Source organism: Primulina eburnea, chromosome 2 (assembly GCF_022965805.1).
Source record: "Primulina eburnea isolate SZY01 chromosome 2, ASM2296580v1, whole genome shotgun sequence".
NCBI classification, from domain to species: Eukaryota; Viridiplantae; Streptophyta; class Magnoliopsida; order Lamiales; family Gesneriaceae; genus Primulina; species Primulina eburnea.
The window spans coordinates 10030909-10039168 of record NC_133102.1 but is presented as its reverse complement, the minus strand read 5'-3'; the positions used below and the strand labels follow the sequence as shown (position 1 = coordinate 10039168).

At 32.2% G+C, this 8260-nt stretch overlaps 1 pseudogene; it reads left to right on the top strand.

Annotated features, from left to right (window-relative positions):
- The first annotated feature begins 4641 nt into the window (after positions 1-4641).
- On the top strand, positions 4642-8003 carry LOC140824098 (metal transporter Nramp1-like; annotated as a pseudogene).
- Positions 8004-8260: the final 257 nt, after the last annotated feature.

Genomic DNA, 8260 nt, shown 5'->3' with positions numbered 1-8260 from the left:
TCAATGACATATATTCTATATTTTATACAATATAGTAGGTATAAAGTTGGTATGATGAAGAAATTATTATATTTCAAGTTATTTGTTGGATTCAATGGGGGGTAGCCGATTTGAGTCAATGGAATAGGGAATCCACGTAGTTTAAACATGAGAAACATGGATCACTGATTAAGTTTACAACTTTGAAACGGATTTCATTATTTTGTTTTCTTGCATTTACTTTCGACTGAAATCTTCCACTTACCAGTCCTTTAAAAAAACAAAAACAGTTCTTCCACTTGGCTATACCCAACCACCACTATGAAACACAATTCAAGATTGAGGATAACTTTGTTTCCAAGAAAACGATGTATGTTTCTTTGATTCTTTTCTTCCTCAAATTCTTTGAGGATAACTTGTCACAAGATAGCTACATTTTCTCTTCTTGCAATTTGGGGCCAAATGTTTGGGATCAAAACCATTTTAATTTGGTCAATTCTCTGTTAGCATTTAACGATTAATTCATATAAGAGATCAGATACGTCTATATTTGAGATGGATGGACATTTTTGTCGCATCGCAAACAAGATGAACCAAAAACAGTTTTTAAAAAGAGGTTTATAAGCTCAGGAGCTGGGCAAATTAATAAGTTAGGACATCGACCAAGATTTAGAATTTTATGTCTGTCTATAACACTGGTAATTAGCTATTGTTTAGGAGATGTAAATCACACATGCAATTTAGACATTCTAACAATTGTGTTTTCACAAAATCTTATATGAAATCGTCTTGTATATTAATTTTGTAAGATATATCTCCGACCCGACTTATAAAAATATATCATTGTATGCCAAAATATTACTTTTATGTCAAAGTGTATTATTTTTTACTCCAAATATGGATCAAATCGACCCGTCATATAGATATAGATTCGTGCCGAAATATCTATTAAATATCAATACTGATCGGATTTGATTTGATTTGATTAAATGTAATCCTTAAAAAATTGAAGGGATTTTATTGGGATTTGTGTTATAGGCAAAATAAAATTGATTTTTAACATTAATTTTGTACATCTTGCTCATAGTTTTTTAATTTTTTTTCCAACTTAATGAAATATTATATTATGTTGGGATCGAATTATAATTTAAAGGGAATGAATATATTTTTAAAATTTTTTTTAAACTTGAGCTAAAATAGCTTGTTTTTGAAATATTAAAAAATGAACTGAGTATTGAGAAATTAAATCGAGTTTGGTTTTATAACTAAGCGGAAGAAACTCAAAATAATCTCTCTAAAAACAGATTAAATATTTTTGTAAAATATTTAAAAGATCTGCAAGTTGTAATAATAAAAATAATTTGTTTGAAGCATTTTATCAAATATTTTTATGAAATATTATGGTATTTGAAATACACATAAAATGCGTCAACAATGCATCTAAAAATAGTAGTAATAGTAAGTAGACACCAATTTATTTATAGATGTTTTGAGATTAACAACTCATGTGTCAATCTTATTTTCCTTGGGAGGTATCAATATAAGATTTTGATTTATACAAATCATTGAACAAACTCATTTCGAATTAGAACTTATCCATTGCATAATCGAAACATCTAGCATATTCTCGATTCTAAGCCACAAACTCTCAATCTGCATAATGTTTAACGTCTCTTATGCCAAGACTACAAAAACAATCTTTTACGTCTTTGTGGAAAGACTATCACTCAACTATTCATTGAAGCTCAAATCTCATTTATATGTGTAAGGATTTTGTAGGACCGAGCGCTTGCCGCTTTACCAAAAGCTATAGCTGGTGGTAATGGTGCAACTCAAATCTTTTAAACCGCACAACAGCTCAAGCACCACGGTTCGATCGCTCTAACAAATAGGGACAATTATTACACCCAACAATCTCCCTCCCAATAATTGCACTCCTTGCAATCAATGGGAATCGAACCCGTGACCTTGGCTCTGATACCAATTGTAGGATTGAGCGGTTGCCGCTTTACCAAAAACATAGCTAGTGGTAATGGTGCAACTCAAATATTTTAAACCACACAGCAGCTCAAGCACCACGATTCGATCGCTCTACCAAGCAGGGAAAATTATTGCACCCAACAGATTTAATCTTTTACAGTGTATTCATCTGTCAAATATTTCATCAGACATGAGGTAGCTCTCACTAAACTAATATAACTATTTAGATTCTCTTTCTTATGCTTGCTCTCATTCTAGCTTATTTTTCTTTATAATCTGCCCTTGCTTTTCATTTTCATCAAAAGCTTATTGTTTGACATTCAAAGTATTGTATTTATAGCCTCCAAGAATGATATAGACGTTATATACAAGAATATGACCGTTTGGAAAGGTTCTGCACATTTTTTGACATTGAAACAATCATAATACTTGCTTGCACTTATTAATATCAGGTTGGTAGCTTGACTTCGGAGCAGTCTAGTCGGAGTTTGGTTGCTAGACTTCTAGAGAGGTCTGGTCGGAATTTGAGCAACTAGAGTTCAGTCCGGAGCAGCTGGATTTTGAGCGGCTGGAGTTTGATCCAATTTTTTCTGGTGTCTTATCTTGGTTATAGCTATTGATTCGTTGATTTTTGGACAAAGTAGTGAACATGAAAATTGTATTATTTTCTCTTAACTTTCCATATAATAAAGAATCACTCAATTCTGAATTTGTATAAGAGGGGAATGCTCGAAATATCAGAACTTCTCATTTCTAGCATGAATCTATATATGTGTTATAGAATCAACAACTTCATCGCAATATATCAACTTCTTAAAATTTGATTCAGACATTGACTTTGGAAGATGAATTGTAGATCATTATCGTAGCTTTCTAACGCATGTTGAATTGTTCAATTATGACAATTGATTTGAGAGATATGACCAAAATATCGGAACTGCTCCAGTGTAGCCGTTTACTATATCCGTGACTTCCAGTTGGACATTGCAGCGTCCCAGTAGCAAAGAGAAAAGTCCGAACTAACCTGAAATATGACTTATAGATAATTGAGTTGACCTCCAACCATTTTGCTTGTTAGCATTGGAACACTGGTTCGTGAGATATTATCAAAACACTTCAACTCACCATATTTTTATTTTGACTATATCTGAGTTCTAGCATCTCAAATCTTCCGAATTGACATCTAGCAACTACACATTTGAGTAAATATATTAGAAATACAATAACAAATTCTTCTATTATCAAAATCAAGATTACTAGCGTTTCCACATCTCAATATATTCTTAAATATATGTATTATAAATTCACCCACACATTATTTTATATTTTGAGAAAGTAATGTTTAAATCAAATAATTATACTTAAAAAAAATATATAACTTGTATATTTCTCTTAAAAACCTCCAGTATTATTATTATTATTATTATTATTATTATTATTATTATTATTATTATTATTATTATTATTATTATTATTATTATTTAATGCTAAAATTTCAATTTATCAAATTTTGATCTAAATTTCCTCACACTGAATTATTAATATTTTAATTATTCTTAAAAAATTATTTATTAAAATACGATTTTTTAGTTTGTTTTTTTAATGTAAAATTTTCTTCTATATTATGATAAAAAAAATACGAATATTCACATAAATGTTATTAATAACTAAGGTGTACAATAAGTTTTAAAAAATGAAACTAATCAACTCCCTAAAGTGTAAAATAATATTAATTAAGTTTGCTGTAATAGTGCTCTCCCCCAATTTACAAGAAACCAAAAATGGCAAAAAGTTGTGTGAGACGTCTCACCGGTCGTATTTGTGAGACAGATCTTTTATTTAGGTTATCCATAAAAAAATATTATTTTTTATGCCAAGGGCATTACTTTTTATTGTGAATATGTGTAGTGTTGACCCGTCTCACAGATTAGGATCCGTGAGACGTCTCACATTAGACCCACGATCACCAAATATATATCTCTCGTAACAATAATCGGACAAGTAATTTGTTCATGTAAACTTGGATAATATGAGATCACATTGAGTGTTAGAGAATTTACAATGATATAAAATTTTTAATATCTAATATTAAATAAAATAATTAAAAAAATTGTATACAAAATTTGTAAATCTCGCCTGAAACAGTTTCACAAACAAGATCTTTATTTACAAAAAATAAATAATATTTTTACATAAAAATTAAATTTTTTTTTGTTGCAACGATTCAAGAAATTGATATGATGATACATCAAACGTCATCATAAATTTAATTCTTAACCAGAATTTCCAAATTTACTATTTTGATATAGATCATAGTTTATTGAAGAAGCAAAGCTCAATGTGGCAGTGTTCGGAGATAGGACAGTGTGCAGGGAAAATATTTCTTTGCTTTCTGGGACGAAATGTGAGCACCCTACGCTTCTTTTCATCAAAATCTTATCGTTTATTCATTACCCATTTGTTTCTATTTGTTCATTTTATCTGGCAACGAATCAAAACTGATATTTTTCGCCATTTTCTTGGATCTACGCTCGCTCAGTTTCTCTGTTTATCACGACATGCACAGTTTAATGAAACAGTGATATGTACACATGGTAGTGATTCCGTATTTTACGTAACGCGGTTGAGTTTTAAAATAAATTTATACTTATTCTAATGAATTTCATGCATTTTCTCTGTTTCTTGAATCAGCAAATTTCGGATAAAATGGCGGCGGCGTCGGGAACCGAACAGTCTCAGTTTATGAGCAGTATTGGGTATAGAAATAATCTCAATGTGTCGCTCATTGAAAATATTGAATACGACCAAATTGTCGTTCCTGTGGCAAGCTTTTTCTTTTTTATATTATATTTATTGGGATTTTGTGGTTATGGTGCGCACTTTTTTTGAAGCCAACATGGTTTCATTTGAATCGATCAATTCAAATGAAATTGATGTAAGTATTTTAGGCTTTAGCTTTACAAATATCTTTTGGTTATGGTTATTTCATAAAGCGTGTTGGTTCCATGCTTCACAGATTGAACGATCTGCGTGTATCATACATTATATGGGTTCTATATGTAATGATGTATGCATAAAAATATGTGTTTTCTACATGTATTTCATGTGGAACCCTTATATTCAATGGTAAGCGACGTGTGGGTAAACCGAGGTAAAGCAAGACATTCTCCTTTGTTCATTCTTGATCCTCGATCACCTAATGACTTGCGAATGTGAGAGTGTGATAATCTAAAATTTTTAAATTTACTAATGACGGGAGTCGGTATAGGGAGTGGTTTTTAGATCCCATGTCTTGATTGTAAGTTAAGCATTTTAGCATATAGATTTAGTGACCAACTGACACGAGATAATACATTGGGTATTTCCAATTATAATGTAACTTCATTTGTGATATTTGTTTTGGTTTTTCAAAAAAATTGGCAGGAAAACAGCTGGAAGAACTTGTTTGCGTATATGGGTCCTGGCTTTCTTGTTTCCATTGCCTATATTGATCCCGGAAATTGTAAGCTCCCTGAAATTTTTTAGTAGTAACCAAGTCTTTTCCGTGGTTGATACGTATTTTACGTCGTTTTCAAACAGTTCAGACTGATTTGCAGTCCGGAGCACAATACAAGTATGGGGTGAGTATATTAGATTTTAACTTTCATGTGGTAATCTCTCTCTGTTGACAGCAGACCTGCTTTATTTTATTTTTTACTTTATATAATATCTTGATTTCTTATATGTACTATTTGTGATCCATTGTCCGTGCATTTTTATTTAGCTTGCAGCTGCTCTGGATCATATTATTGGCTTCATGTGCTGCTCTTATCATTCAATCCCTGGCAGCAAACCTAGGAGTTGTTACAGGTTAGTTTTGTTACAGGTTAGTTATTTCTTGAAATGATCCTTGTTAGTGTCTATTTTGCTCAGTGATTTACTGTACGAATTGTTCTGCAGGGAAGCATCTAGCTGAACACTGTCAGAAGGAATACTCAAGGGTTGGATTCTTGCTGAAATAGCCATAGTCGCATGTGACGTACCTGAAGGTTAGGGTTCATCACTTGAAAATGAACATATTCAGTCGCCATCTGCCATGGAGTCTCTTGGAAGTCTTTTACACTTAACAATGTCGTATGCACTTTTGTCTTAATTTCAACATTTAAAATTTCATTACTTGAAGATCATTTGGTTCAAAATTATTCAATTACAGCAGTTATTCAGCAAAAAGTGTGTTTGAACGTCATAATTTATCGATGCTAATGAAAAATATATTATTTTCCTTTAACAAGTTACCTTTACCTCTGCCGCCCTTCCAAATATCATGCTTGATTTTTCTGATCTTTCTTCATTTCAGTGATTGGAACAGCATTTGCTCTGAACATGCTCTTCAAGATACCACTGTGGTGTGGTGTACTTATCACTGGACTCAGTACACTGGTCCTTTTATTAATATGGGGTATTTACATGTCCCTTGACGACATAGACGACATAAATTAACATTGTCTATATGATATTATTAAGTAATCAAATCAGATATTATTTGTCCCATGTTGTAAGAAAACACAATTTTACTCGATTTTGATATTCCTCAAGATTCTATGCATTGTCTAGAGGACTTTTGATAGTGTAGAAAACTTTTCAGGTCAGAAAACTTGAAATCTTGATTTCTCTCTTTGTCCTTATGATTGCTGCCTGTTTCCTTGTGGAGCTTGGATATGCAAAGCCCAAAGCTTTGGAAGTTTTGAACGGCTTATTTGTTCCCCAACTCAAGGGAAGTGGAGCCACTAAATTGGCAATTTCACTCCTTGGTGCCATGGTTATGCCGTAAGTTTAAATTACGTTCTTTCTTCAATGTTTGATTAAGTTCATTGATAGTCATCTGTCATCTATGAGCTCACTTAAATTTTATTGTAGGCACGATCTTTTCCTCCATTCTGCATTGGTGCTTTCGAGAAAAATCCCACGGTCTGTCAATGGTATCAAAGTAATATTTCTATCTGAAGCGACTTTTAATCTTCTAGTTTCTTTAATCGATTCTGCTCAACTTGTGGTAAAATTCCCTTGTTCTTATATCAGTCATGAGCTGATATAATGAATCTTGTAGAGCACTTGACAGATCTCTGCTCCCATGTTCTTTATTGCTGTGGTTAAAGCAGACTCTAAATTCTCTTCGAGTAATCTACTGATTAATAACTATCAAAGTCGATAATGTTGCTCATTTGTAGGTGATTCTACTTTCTCGAATCAGATTTCTCGATACATTTTTTTCTAGTTGTCTTGTTTTTGTGTTGTTATTAACAACAATATCTTCAACAGACTAAGGCATTGGAAGACTTGTCTTATTTACAGGAGGCCTGCAGATTTTATTTGATAGAAAGTGGTATTGCTTTAGTTGTTGCTTTCCTCATCAATGTATCAATTATATCTGTAAGTGGATCTGTTTGCAATTCGTCAAGCATTAACCCGAAAGATATTGAGAGCTGTAAAGACTTGGACTTGAATGAAGCTTCTTTTTTATTGAGAGTTACAATAGTTAGTGAAATATTCATCATCGAATTCAAATGTTTCAAGACTTCAAATTAACCAGTTAGCACTGAAATGTATTTGTGTTGCACAAGGGACATTCATATCCTTGTGAAATATATATCTGCTCACAGTTTTCTTTTACAAATGACAGATTTCATCAACAACTTGGGTAATAGGCTCCGTAATAATGGGCATAAATGTTATACTATCTTGCAGAAACGTTGGTACGTAGTTTCTCTTCGTGATAGCGGATCGAACATTGTAGGCACCGTATTTTGTGGAATACAGCTGGGATTCTCAGCGATGCTTGTTTATTTGGCTGGTATCATCTCACCTTCTCACTTTAACTGCTTCGGAGAATCCCGAGAGCGCTGATGCTTTAGCCAATGCATCGGTGCATTGTCTGCCTAGAGAAGACATCGTTGATACGCAATTGCCTCAAAGGAGAAGTGCTTCGGATGTGTAATGATCAAAGTTTTATGTTCAGCATTTTCTTTGGGAGAGTTGCTATATATATTGGATTGGATGTTGGCGATTTTTTTTCATACATCAATCAAATTTTGGCTACGTTACCATGATACGACATAAAAAAAGCTATAGATTCTTTCCTTCTCTTGTATAATGTTAACTCATGGTGAGTTAAACGAATTGATTTGTAATAATTTGGATGATATTAAATTTATGTCTCTTCACTTGTCTTTGCATTATATGTGTTTATTATTTAATTTACATTATTAATTATGAACTAAATTTAGTTGTTTAATTTTGAAAATCCCAAATCATCTACATAAAT